This window comes from Tamandua tetradactyla, chromosome X (genome assembly GCF_023851605.1).
Source record: "Tamandua tetradactyla isolate mTamTet1 chromosome X, mTamTet1.pri, whole genome shotgun sequence".
In the NCBI taxonomy this organism is placed as follows: Eukaryota; Metazoa; Chordata; class Mammalia; order Pilosa; family Myrmecophagidae; genus Tamandua; species Tamandua tetradactyla.
Window position 1 is genome coordinate 168,200,619 of NC_135353.1, and position 14,722 is coordinate 168,215,340.

Sequence of the window (14,722 nt, forward strand, 5' to 3'; positions counted from 1 at the left end):
GTGTGGCTGAGGGCTGTGTGCATGCGTAGCTCTAGGACTGCTGTAATGTGCAGTTCCCAGAGCTGAATGACATGATTGGGGGCCCGTGTGCATGCTTGGGTCTGGGAGTGCTCAGGTGGGGCGGGGTGAGACTGTGTGACACTATGGGGGGCGCAGGGGTAGCCTAGGTATGGAGGTTAGTGCCCGCAGCCTTTATGCACTGGCAACAGCCTATAGGAAACAGGGAGGGGGAGGTAGTGCTCGAGAGGGGTGCAGGAGAGGTGGATTGGGCTGCACTTGGGGTAGGGGTGGGGGTCAGGTACTTGCCCTGGGGGCTGGTGGGGTGGGGGTGCCTGGAGTGCAGGGAATGGGAGTGGGTGAAAGGGTTTAGGTGCGTCGGGTGTGGGGGTGAGTCATTGGTCATGGGGCTTCACCGGTGAGGGCTGCGTGCCCAACAAACACGGCCTGACTTCCTTCCCAGTCCCTGGCTCCTGTCCATGCACTCTTTCTGGCTCCACACCTCTGCACCGGGCTCCAGCTTTCTGCCTCTCAGTTCCTTGGCTTCTGCAACCAGGGCTGCCCCGTAGGATGCAGAAGTCACTCTCAGGTCTGCCGCACTCCCAAATCGCTGCCTCAGTTGCCCTCCTGTCCCTTCTTTAACTTTTCTGTGGACCAGGTCTGATCTCGAGCTACTCCATTTGGCCGTCTTCCCTGAAGTCCCCCATTATATTTTTAACATAAGGCTATCCTAATCCAAGAACAACTCTACAAGAAAACACACAAAAATAAGATACATATGGGTAAAAGGCACTGCACCAAGTATGAAATGACCTGTCTTTCTGCCCCTCTTGGACTGTGGCCCCTTCATAAACAGATGCTCTGCAGGCAGCTGGGTCACAGATAACGGCACTTGTCCCTGAAAAGAGAGGTCAAAGAAAGAAATTGCTCCCAGACATAGTAGAATGGATTATAAAACCAAATGTCTCTATCAGTGAAGGCCTTTTAAATCCTGTATAAAAATGAGGGCTTTCCTATGTCCTTCCCTGTCTAGCCTGTCTACATTAGCAAGCATAGCTGCAAGCTAGAGAGTGCTTGTCTGAAAACAGCAATATGAGCTGGAAAAAGACTCGGTTGACTTTTCTTCCCTGTAAAAGAGGATTTTATTACTGTCAGACGGCATGCTTTATTTCTCATTGTGTATCCAACAACTTCTGAAGAGGAAACTACTTCTGAGTATTTGACGTCATTTAGATGTTGTTCTAGCTTGCAAGCTGCTGGAATGCATTATACCAGAAACAGAACGGCTTTTAAAAAGGGGAATTTATGAACTTGCAAGTTTACAGTCCTAAGGCCATGAAAATGTCCAAATTAAGGCAAGACTATGAAAATGTCCAAATTAAGGCACCAACAAGAGGTTATCCTCACTCAAGAAAGGCCGATGAAATTCAGGGTTTCTCTCTCAGCTGGAAAGTCACATGGCGAACATGGCAACATCTGCTAGCCTTCTTTCCAGACTTCTTTTTTCATGAAGCTCCCCTGGGGGTGTTTTTCTTTTTCATCTCCAAAGTTCTCTGGCTGCATGGGCTTTAAAGCTTTTTCCAAAATGGTTCCCTCTTATAGGGCTCCAGTAAGCAACCCCACCTTGAATGGGTGGAGACACATCTCCATGGAAACCATCTAATCCAAAATTAACACCCACAATTGGGTGGATCACATCTCCATGGGAACAATAAAAAAGACTCCACCCAGCAATATTGAATGAGGATTAAAGGACATGACTTTTCTGGGGTCCATGATGGATTCAAACTGGTACAGATGTTTTCTACAATTGTGTCTGATTATCTAAAGCAGTCATGGATGAAGCAAAGTAAATTGGTATAGAGAGAATATTATAAAACAATAAAGGAGACGATGACATTCTAACAGGGGGCAGAAGGTAGAAATATTTGACAAGAGGGGAATATTATTTGTCTTGTTGGAAGATGATTGGACAAGGGATCAAAAACTGGGCTGCAGTCTGGTGTGTGACTTGGGCAGATGATGTATATATTCTGGGCTTGGGTTTTCCTGTGTTTTGAAAGGAAAGGTTTGAATTTGATGCTCTTTGCAGATCCCTTCCTGAAAAAAGATCCAATGGCATGCTATCTTGAGCTGGATACCGGCCAGGGACAACCCTGGAACAACCAAGGCTTCATGGTTCAAAGCTCAGCATGTTTTTACTAGTCTTTGAAAACCACCCCTCGGCCCATTCTCCCTCTTGTGTAGAGTTGGTTTTACCTTAGAAAAAAGCTTTAGTAAGGGACGGTGATGATGGTAGCACAATGTGATGAATGTAATGAGCTCCACTGAATTATACATTTGAGCGCGGCTAAAGGAGAAATTTTAGGTTATATGTATGGTACTATAATAAAAATTAACAAACGAATTAAAAAAAAAGGACTCTGGAACACACACACAGTGAACCCTATTGTAAATGATGGATGGTTAATGGTACAATTACAAAAATGTTCTTTCATGAATGGTAGCAAATGTACCACACTAATGGAAGGTGTTAATAATAGGGTGGTATATGGGAACTGTATTTCATGCATGGTTGTTCTGTAGGCCTACAGGTTCTCTAATTAATAAATGGGGGAATTTTAGTAGTACACATGTTACTAGAATAAAAATTATAGAAAAGCCATAGGACTCTACAACACAACCAGGCATCCAAATATAAACCTGGACCTATAGTTACTTGTGCAATTATAATAGTATCATTTCATCAATTAAAACAAAACTTCCATGTTAATAATTGGGAAAACTCTGTATGGGGGGGTGTATGTGAACTCAGTGTTTTCTGCATGATTTTTCTGTTAACCTACAACTTTAATAAAGAACAATACAGAAAATACATGGAGTTATTATTTGCTTTTAGGCAATAATTAAGTTTACCAATATTTAACAGTATCCAAGATCCCCATTTCTCCCCCCAATTGTTTCTTATTTATTTCTTTTTCCTTGTTGAAGTATTTCCCTTGTTAATTTATTCATTGTGGATGTACAGATGAGACTCTCCTAGTCTTCCTAGGTCTGAAAATGAGTTTATTTAATTGAACGATAGTTTATCTGGGTACTGAATTTTAGATCAACATTTGTTTTCCTCAGCATTTTAAGCCCATTCCTAGGATCTCTTGCCTCTTTTGATGTCAATGTGAAATCTACTGCCAGACTAATTGTCTTTCTTTTGCAATCTGTCTTTTCACTCAGGGAAGTACTTAACTTTCTCTTCATTCTTAATATTCTGTAGTTTTCTTCAATGTGTGGGTTTACTGAAATCTTGCTTGGTATTTGGAGTATTCTTTCAGAGGGTTTACATCTTTCTTTAATTTAGGAGGAGTCTTCACCATCATCTCTCTAAATATCATTGCCATTCTCTTCTCTCTCATCTCCTTTTTCATAACCCATGGCTATACCCACATCACTTAACTGCTCTTGATGCTTTATTTCTTTGTATCTCGGTGTTTCCTCAGTACTATATTCTAGTTTTCTTATTGATATTGTAGAGTCTGGACTTATTTCCATGACTCTGTGTCTTTTATTCCCTAGAGTTCTAAACTTTCAATTTTCTTACCCACTGGTTCTTATTTGGTTTCTGCCTGTTTTCAGTTCATAATTTTTTTCGCTTACATGGTTGTTGTTTCTTCTTCACTTATATATCCCTTTGGCTCTCCCTTGCACTTTTATGAACTTTAGAGTCTCTGTAAGATTAGGGGTTAGAATTAGGATTAGGGTTAGAAGGTGACAGCTGCTATCAAGGATGCCTTCTCCATTCTAAATGATCTTAATTAATGTAATTTTTTTATATTCCAGTGGTCAATTTGGAAACTGTCTTTTTAGCTTTAGTTTTTTTCATAGGTCTTAAATTTAGATTTGCAGGTGATGAAATGTCTCTCCATCTGTCTGTCTCACTTGCACATACACACATATGCTCACACATCCCCATGTTTCTGTTTGTGTGTCCTCTTACCCTTTTCAAAACTGAGGTTTTGAAGTGGCCCCTCTAAGATCTTGTACTCACAACTTAGAGCTCCTGTCTAATAACTGTGGGAGGAGACCTCACCAGTGCCCTTGCTGAGTCTGTAGACAGCTTTGTTCTGTTCTTGGTGCAAAGTTGTATCTCCCCCTTCCTTCCCCCTAGGATCCCAACTTCCTATAAACTTTCTCTCTGAGTGGTGGTTAGAAGAGCTCTTCCTTTTGCAAGTGGGACAAGATCACCCACTAGATCCCAGTGGCCCCTACCCACTCACTGCTTCAAGTTCCTGTTCTTTTCCAAGGAGAATGGTTTTCTTGTTTGGGATTTTGGCTATCACATTTCTATATTTTAGGTTTGATCATTAAGTTCATTGCCCTATGTTTTAGGGACAAAGAAGATACTTCTAAGTGTGATCTGAAGATTTCACTGAAAATGGATGTTGACCATGGATGTTATGATCTCGTTACTAAACAGGCCAGATATGTCTCTCTAATTAAACCAGTTTAGGCTCAAGCTGAGAGCCTGGTAATAATGTAAGTATGTGCATGTTTGTATGCAAAATAACATGATAAGGATAAAATTTCCAAATACGTGTTATCAACTTTGAAGCTTCTGGAACAAGACAGACTGTAGATAAATAAATGAATAATAAATAAATGAATTAAGTAGAAAATAGATGGCTAGATAACTAAAATTATAGATTTAATTCATTATTAGCAAGGGATTCAAGCCTGGTAGGAAAATGAAAACCTTTTGAGCTAAACCTTTCCATTAATTCCACTCCCAAAATAGGAACTGTATGAAAAAGCCACTGAAAATTTGGTAGGATAAAAACAGCTACTTTTATATCACAAATGAGACTCATCTTTTGTATGTGAGACAATATCACCTATTTAAATCTTATGCTATTTTTGCCTTTGCTTCATCTGTGCAGGTACTATATTTAAGGCAGACATGTGATGGAGGAAACAATGCCTAATCCAGGGGATTACTTTAGTGGATTCAATTGAAAAATAGCTGTGCCTTCATCTAAATTAAGACATATTTACTCTTACTCTGCAGATGTCAAATGAGAAAAGAAATGATAGGGCTCTTGGTTTTAGGAGAAATGTCTCTTTGCAGTGGTATAATTTGTGTTCTGCAAATTAAATTTCTAGAAGAAAAAGTTTCCCTTTATTCTGTAGAAATAGACATTACTAGCATATTGCTTTTCTTTCCCAATTTTAGGTTTTCTATGTAAACATAAAAGAAGTTAGTAATAGCCAAGTATGACTCAGTAAACAAAAAAATAGAAAACAGTTAATCATTCAACTGATTAAGAAAAATGTAACTATTAAAGTTGCTGGAAAGAATGCCAAACCTTATTTTTGCAGGTTGCTTTCTTTTTTCAGTCTACTTATATTTCATTGTGGTCCCAAATATAATTTTTTAGATAACCATAAGTTTTGAGTATTAAGCTTCAACAGATGGATGAAACTGATTTCATGAACTTACCAGTTTCATTAAACTGCAAATATTTAAGTAGAGAACTGTACATTTAACAAACAACATCAATGCATACCCAAATGTACAGCATCAACATACTTTCTATTCTGAACTATGCATCTGGGGATGCAAAGATTAATGAAATCTGGGCTTTTACTTTAGGGAAAGCAAAGGGTAGCAGCAGCCCATGGTGACCATTAGGGATTTTAAAATAGAAATCCCTACCCAAAGAAGGGAGTCATTGTTTCTACCAGAATTGCCAAAAACTGAGTAAGTCATGTGGTCGGTTGAGTAACAGACCCCAGAAAAAAACATGTCCTTGATCTTAACCTGTATTCCTGAAGGAGCAACCCCATTGTGAATAGAACCTTTTGAATAAGTTGTTTTTAGTTGAAGTGTGTGGCCCAATTGAAAGAAGCTAGACCTAGTTCAATTACTGGAGGCTTTATAAAGAGGATCTAGATGTCACTGAAGCCAGAAAAGAATGAACATCACCTTGTCACAGGAAAGCCAAGAAACTCCAAGAATTGCTGGCAGCCAGCACCAGAATGCTACAGTTTTCAGGGAGAAACCAAGCCTTTCCAATATCTAGATTTTAGACTTCTAGTCTCAGAACCATGAGCCAATGTTTAAGCTTGTCTAAGCCCACCCAGTGTGTGGTTTTTGTGAGAGCAGCTCTGGAAAACTAAGAAAAGGAATAAGTAACTTTATTTTTGCCTTCAAACAGATTATATAAAGAAGGGCATTTGAACAGCTTACTGTGGCATTAGGCAGAATACCATGTACAGTTGAAAGAAAAAGAATGGATTGAGGCAGTACTAAATGAGAAGGCATTCATCTGGAGACTGGGGATGGGGAAGCATGGCAGTGGGTGTCACAGGTGTTGGAACCAAGCCTTGAAGGTCCAAGAGATGAGAAAAAGGTGGATGAGAAAAAAATCTGAAATAACAATAAATATTAAATACATTTTTATGGCATATGCTTTCATTCTAATTTTGGAAATGAGCTGGTCTTTTTTACACAATTAGTTCAGTCACCTTAGTCTGTTAGAGTTTAGCCTTGATGGAATGACATTATGATGGGGAAGGAAGGAAAATGAGGGAGAAGCGGCTCAGAGAGAAGAGGTACACCAGAGGTACACAACTCAGGCATGGCCCAGCTGGAGCTCAACCTTTGGGCACCATTATCCCAGGCCCTGAGGAGCTAGCCAGGAATAGGTTCAAGAAAGCAGATGAATGGAAACACAGTAAATATCAGAGGCAAGACAGCTTATTTAAGATTTTGCTTGGGGTCTGGCCATGTCCTTTCTTGTAAGCTTGTCTGGTCCCAAGTTCAATCACTGCTCTCCTTTACCATCTCTGGCCCTTCTCTGCTAAGGAGTTACAGAGAGCCATATCTGGCTGGCTTAGAGTTCCCAAATATTCTTGGGTATCGTATGGATGTAAAAGCAAATGCTTTCAGGATGAAAATTTAAAGAAAAATGAATGGCTTTTAGATTTGAAGCATAAAGCCAAAAGAAACATTGGTATGCAAACATTGTACATTGATATGTACCAATGTACTGGTGTTTAAAACCAATACATTGGTATTAAAATAAACCTCACTTTAACCTTTTTGAAATGTACCTGAATCTGTGATTTTCCTTTATGGGGAAACCAGGGATGGAGATGAAATAACAGAAAACAAAAAGGATGCTTGTCATCAGCAAGTGTCCTGATAACTAGAAGAGGGTGGAAAATCACAACAGGTTAATTATTGAGGATCAGAAACGAGATATCTATTTCCTGTAGCAAGGTGGCATTGCATACTAGCTAAAAAGGCAAGCGAGTAAACAGGTTGGAGGGAGATGTATTGACTGCTGGCTTCAGTTTACAAGTTAAAGAAGAAATTGAAAGCATTTTAATGAGTGTAACGGTGCACACACAGAGAGAAAACATATTATTGTAGCTTGCACACAATTCTAGAAATATGCAATTTCCTAGGAGTAAAATCTATAATTTGGAATTGGTTTAGCAATACCATGAGTAGCACACGGCTGATTCTTGATGAATGTGCTTTATGTCAAGTGTGAATAGGGAATTTAAAAATCAGGAGTCCATGTTCATTTTGATGAATGTTTATTGATACTGACATGCAACAGGCACAATATAAATCATACAAAACCAGAATCCATTGTTCTGTCCATTATGTGCTTACAAATGAAGGTTAACAACCCATCTCACTGCATGTCCCCAAGTAGCCAGGCCCAGAAGAAAGGAAAAGTATAAATGGGGAAAGAAAGTTGATACCTTTATATTTTTTCAAGTTTCTTGTACAACCCTTCTCACTCTAATCTTAAAAGCCTCAGGTACTCCCCAAAGTCCACTTGGCATCTCAAATTTTCCTTCCTGTCTACGTCCCCAGTCTCTGGGCAAATCTTTCCCCGGTTTCATTAACACTACGTATTTTCACCAAGTCTCACTTTCCACAATCTGTCCACAACTGCTGCACGCTGTCGGAAGGCCATGCAAAAATCTCATTTTGTGCTAAGGCCTAGACCAGTCCTTCTCAGTGTTTGCTGCACATTAGAATAATCTGGACAGCTTTTAAGGCACTCCACTGTCTCCTCAGACCAATTAAATCAGAATTGAGCAATGATATTTTGTGCCGATTCCCTGGGGATTCCCATATGCTGCCAAAGTTAAGAAGCCTGGGCTAGGAGGTGGCCATTGGCTTATTCTATTATCCATTTAGGGGGATTTGCATTTTAATCAGGATATTCTGGAAACAACAGACCTTAATCCAGTAATTCCCAGAGAAACACTCTTCTGAGATTTATTAATAGGCATTGGGGCGGCCAAGAAAAACAGGATCCTGGAGTCCAGTGAATTTGTGAAATGATGCATGCTATGTTACATGCTCAGAGATGAGAGTGAGTTTGCCAAAATCTGGGAGAAGTCATGATTAAAACAAGCAAGCAAAACAAATACAGAAAAATAAAACCCTTGTCGAGTTATTTAATTCAGATCTTTTAAATGTGTATGAACATTAGCAATTTATTTGCAAAGCTTCAGAATTAGTGTCCTGTGAAAATATGACTCTGGGATTCATCCATTTTGAAAAAAGTCTGTTTTAATCCCATGGGATATCTCTGTAATGGCAGAGCTTGGATCCCCATGGAAATTCGTGGGTAGGAAATCAGGGAAAGAATCCGACTCCATTTTTCAGACATTCCTTCCATTGTTCGTGGAAAATCACTGGATCCCCCAATCTGTAAGGGCAGCTAAGAACACAACAGACTTTTCTTTGCCCAGGAAAAGCTGTTAGCTGATTCTTGAACTGAGATTTGTTTCATTTTATTTTCATGGCAAAATTTAAATAGTGAAGTGCATGGCTGGAAGGACCCTTAGACATCACCAAGAATAGAGTTCTCACTTCCCCACGGTGGGGTCTTGGGCAGTTCCCTAATATCAAGGAGCCTTAGCTCCATTACATGAGATGGAGATTGGGAGTAATACTGCTCTTGAAGTGAGTTTGTGACAATTATGTAAAACACATTTTCAAAGAACCCCATAATCTTCATCTATTAAAACAGTGAAATGGCTGGTCCACAAAAAAAACTCGACATGGGACTGCAATACATATTGCCGTCTCCAAGAGGCCAGACTTGGTGGTCCAAATGCACAGAATTCACAGACAGTGGCTCAGAGAGGACAAACACGCGCCAAACTTAAACCGCCCCCCCCCCCCACGGGAGCTGCAGTGACTGCGTAGTTTCATCTTCAGCAGGTCTCAAGCCATAAATGACAAACATAGGCGTGGAAAGGAAAAGAAGTCAGATGAACTCTCTGCAAAGAGGTTTGATGGAGTTGCCCCTGTGAAGATTCTTATGAGCAGACTTGGAGGGTACAGGCTCTGGGGCACATCTGCCGAATATAGAGAAAAATGATAAAGCAGCAAGCGTGGACCATTAACTCTTAAGAGTAATGGATGAGGGAAAGAAGAGGGTGATGGTGAAAATCATTTAAGATTCAGTCTGGTGCAGGATTTCAAAATGGAATGCCATTTAGTATGGACATTAGCTGACAATTTCTAAGGAGGAAAATGAAATGGTTGCAGCAAGAATGGAATGTACTGCTGCTAAAAGTCTTTGTTTTCTCTTACCTTGGAAATTGTGCAAGCTAATGTATGTCCCCAAGAGTTGACATCAAAGCCTCCTAATTTTCATCTCTTGTACTAGAAATTTTCCTGAGCAGCAGGAAGTGTTATGTGGGCAGAGGGAAGTCTGCTTTTGATCTAGGTGAAGATATTTCTCTCCAAAACATTCTCCATAATGCTGATATGACTAATTGAGAGTTTGTAATGATTTAGACATCACCACACAGAATTTTTACCTTTGCAAACAAAGCTGTTCTTCATGTATTGTACAACTTTGTAAAGAAACAAATTATTATTTACCTTCAAAATGTAATAAAATTCAGACCATTCTTTCCACTCATCTGAAGTAGTAAGATATATAGAGTTTCTCTTTCAATAAACAAACTTCACTTCTGAAATTTCAAAATACAAACTGCCCTGTATTCATTGAATTGTATTTTTTCTTTTATTTATTTCAAACCTATCATTGCGTGCATATAATTGTTCCATGAAAAAATATTCTTAACTTTTAAGGTTAGAGCTGTTTCTCTCTTTTCCCTTAAAATGGAATAGCTATAATTTTAAAGGCTCATGAATCTATACAAATCAGAACCATTACTGGTGCTGTCTGTTGCTATGGATACATACGCATCTGATCCGTGGATATGACATAATTCAGTTATCTGCAGAGCAATACCATTGCAAAGACATCAGAGAAAATTTAAGCAGCACAGGTTACCAAGAAAGGATAATTTATAAAGAAAGGTGTTAAAAGAAAAGGGAAACACTAGGAAACAGATTTCTGATTTTTTTTTATCCTATGTTTTCTAATTTATTACTTTTTAAAAATTATCTTTCTACATGTCTTCTTATTCTCTTGGGCACCTAAATTTTCTATCTGTTACTTAAAATGCACTGACTAACTGGACAGAAAAAAGGCAAATGAGATTTTCTGAGCTTTGGAATAATGTGGAAAAATAATGTAAGATGTTTGCAGTGATAAAAACAGTTCATCATTTTGCTATTATAAATAAACATTGCCTTCAAACTGTAAATTGATTGTAGGAACTGTGTTTGTTTAAAGACATCTTTCTGGCACCAAACCTTTATTTGTTTCTTTACAAAGTTGCACAATATATGAAGAAGAGCTTTGTTTGCAAAGGTAAAAATTCTGTGTGGTGATTGAATGAATGACCTTCAATGGGATAATAGAGCTATATTGGGATTTGTAAGCATGAACTCTCTGAATCTGAATGTGCAAATGAAAATTGAATATAGGCCAATGAGCAGGTATTACAGTGCAAACAGGGCCAGTTAGGATGCATTTGTGGCTAGATGGTTGAGATGTAGGTGGTATATAGATCGATATATGCATAACATTCAGCTATTAATTGCATAATTAATTAATTGCACTGGGTGTGGTCTTCACTTGAAATGTTGTAGCCAAAGCATGTGTCTACCTCCTGGATCATAGGAATCTGTTGAAGTAAATAGTGACTCTTTGTAGGAATATTGTATTTCTTCTCATTTCTTGCTTTAATCAAAAGTCAAAATTTCAGGAAGTAGAGATATGGTCAAGGCTGTCGAAATAATGAAGAGAACACACAAGTGCCAAGGAGATATTAAAGAAGAGAACAAGCAGACCAGAGGACATAAAGAACTAGGTGATGGTGAAGGGGGAGAACAGTGAACAAAGAGAATGATTGGAAATACAAGGCGAAGCACTTTGAGCTTGACCAGACAGAGGGAATCAAATGATGGTCAAAGGGAAAGAAGCTGGTGTTGGGAATGTGAGTCTTACCTGTGAGCTCTTGATGTGTTTGACCCATCTCTTCACACTGACCTGGTCAGCCCCTACCTCCAGCAGCTACCGACATGCCTCTTGCACTGAAAAGGACAGATTTCTCTGTGTTCAGCCTTTTCAATTGCCAATAACAAGTCATATGTGGACAAAGGACACAACCTGGTTTACTACTTGGGATGTCCAGGCTCCATCTCCAGCTGACTGCTTGACTCTTTAAGGGCTTTATCTGAAGATAAGAAAGTTGTGCTGACAATGAAATATGTTACTGCAAGGGAAAAGGAGAGATGTTGGCCAACACTTCCATCCAGCCCTGCCTCCAGGGACTTGACAGCTTGCAGCACATCAGTTTATGTGATCAAAGACCCCTGTACCCTTTTACTTAGTTCTTCCAGCTCTTGTAGAGGAGGATCTGGCAGGGCTGGTATTCCAGCAAGGCAGCTTCTGGCATCAGGCTGTTCAGAGTCTAATATCAATCACCTTTGTCACTTAGTAGCTGTGTGACCTGCAGAAAATTAGCTGACCTCTCTGGACCCTCAGTTTCTTCATCTGTATAATGGTACCCAGCTGGCTTGGTGTGATGATGAAATGGTTTAATAGCTGTAAAGCAGACAAAACAGGAATAAGGGTTGTTTCAATGTTAGCTATTATTATAAGTTCCTGCTCAGTCATGCCTGACCCAGATCTTGGAGGGCTGAGATCTCCCTAGAATATCAGGCATTGAGGGTCTCAGGAGGGTGAAATGGAGCATGTGTAATTCCCCAGAACACATGCTGTATTCTAACGGTAAGTTGGCTTGTAGGGCTGGGTAAGGCTGAAGCTGAAGGCTTTCCTATGAGGAAAAAAGTTCATTTCCTTTGATCATATGATGTCCTCTAGCTCCGTCTTTCACCTCTGCAGCTACTAATAACTAACCAAGTTTTCTATTACTTGCTCCCTCTTGCCTAATACACCTCAATCCACTGCCATCTGACTTTTGCCACAAGTAAGCTACTAAAACCAACCACTGGTGCCATACGTGTCTCAGCAACATTTCCTGCTCCCAACGAGCTCACGTCCATTATCCTGACCTTTTATTGCCACAGCAGTTACTTCGCTACGTAGACGGATAAGTGTCTATGTAGTACCATTAATAACACAATACATCAGCATTGTGCTTTAGCTAAATAATCTACAGACATTAGTAATATTTCATATGTTCTCTAAAAACCACCCTTTCAAATACTTAGGAGGCCAGACCGATCAATTATCACCCCCTAAGCTGTCACCCCTGGGGCCCTTTGCAGCTCAGGACAATGCATGGTGGTGATGTGATGCCTCCTGGACTCTCCTCTGAATGCATAATTTCCAAGCTTTTTCCTTCTCCCTCTATTAGCTAGGGTTCTCTAGAGAAACAGAATCAGCAGGAAATATCCATAGATATAAAATTTATAAAAGTGTCTCACATAACCGTGGAACATAGAGAACACAGGGACCATAGAGTCCAAAATCCATAGGGCAGGCTGTGAAGCTGACAACTCTGATGGAGGGTCTGGGTGAACTCCACAGGAGAGGCTCGCCGGCCAAAGCAGGAAGAGAGACGGTCTCTTCTGAATCCTACTTAAAAGCCTTCCAGTGATTAGATTAAGCATCACTCATTGCAGAAGATACTACCCTTGGCTGATTACAAATGCAATCAGTTGTGGATGCAGCCAATGTGATCATGATTTAATTCTATGAAATGTCCTCATAGTAGCAGACCAGCACTTACCCAACCAGACAAATGGGCACCACCACCTGGCCAAGTTGACACATGAACCTGATCATGACAGTCCACCCTTTCATTTACATTTTGCATCTCCAGGGAATGGCACAGTCAGTTGCTGGATTTCAAAGGGTGCAATCACCAAATAAATACCACACCCTTCTCAGAACTGTGTTTCCTTCTCCTTTGAGTAGCTGGTTGTAGTAGAATAACATTACGTAAATGCAGACATTTCATCAATACAACAAAACTGTTGTTTCTGGGGAATGGCACTGGATGGCAGGAAACAGTGCAGAGCTGCAGGCCCTTTTACCTTTGGCTCTCTGCCAACTGTATGTAGAGCTTATTGAACTAAGTGATCTTTTTTTAATGAACAGACATTATTTATTTATTACATAAATTTAACCACAGGATTCTGAAACCTGTAAGTTTTTTAAAAACAAACTAAGTATGATCAAGACCGAGGGATTTCCTTTACGTTTTCTTTTATTACAAATATATTTTTCCAGTAGATATATACTGTGCAATAAATGGAGTCACTCGGGGGATTTAAGACATGGATTTCAGAAATAAAGATGGCCATTCATGTTCTCCTCCAATGTCATGTCAGAAAAAATGTTCCAGATTGTTTTTGCAATGACCTCCCCGAATCACGTTTCCAACCCCTTTGCCAATCCTCCTGTAAAGACATGGGGTCTGATTCCACATCCTTGAATCAGAAAATCTTGTGTCTTGCTTTAACGTGTAGAATGTGGGGTCATGGGAATGAAGGGGCCAGAGAGAAGGCTTCAAGAGACCTTCTTGCAGATTCTGTTCTCATCACCCTGGGAGAAAAACTCTGAGACCACCAGGCAGGGAAGAAGCCAAGCCTAGCTTCCTGGAGAATGAGACCAGAGAGACGAAAAATGGAGGCGCCCAGACCAAGAGCCACCACCAACTCCAGGTAAATGGGTGAGGCTGGGCCTTCCTGCTTTACAGCTCCTCCATTTCATACCCCTTGGCTTTCTCTTAGTGTGGAATGGGGTTTTTCTTTTTGGCATTTTGCCCCTGTATTTGTATTTTTAAAGTACTTAAATACACTTAACAAATTAATAAGAATGGTATATTAAATATTAGTACTGCCTTTTAAATTTCTTTCTACTTTAGTAGTCTAGACTTCATTCCAGTGATTCAAGATTTTTTTTTAGACCTTTTTGTCGATTGCCTTTCTTCACGACTGGCCCCCTTAGGTAGACATCTGAGGACAACAAAATACTTAGCACGCTCAGCACTTGTGCAGGTTTCTCCTTTCTTCCTTACTTTGCATGTCCTCTTTAAACCAAAAGGTCCTGTTTAAACCTGGCTCTGATCCAAAGGCTCTTGATGGCTGGATGTCCCTGGCTCCATGCCAAGTGATGCAAAAGATACAAATGATGCAGCCCTTGGTCCAGGGTGGTGTGTGTGTTTGTGTGTGTTCTTGCTTTACAGCATGGACTGCAAAGAGTTAAAATTCTCCAATCAGATGCTTCAAAAATGCTCTCCTATGGGCTAACACTCAAAGTACAGCTGCTGCTATGTCTTGCTCCCCCAACCCCATAGCCTC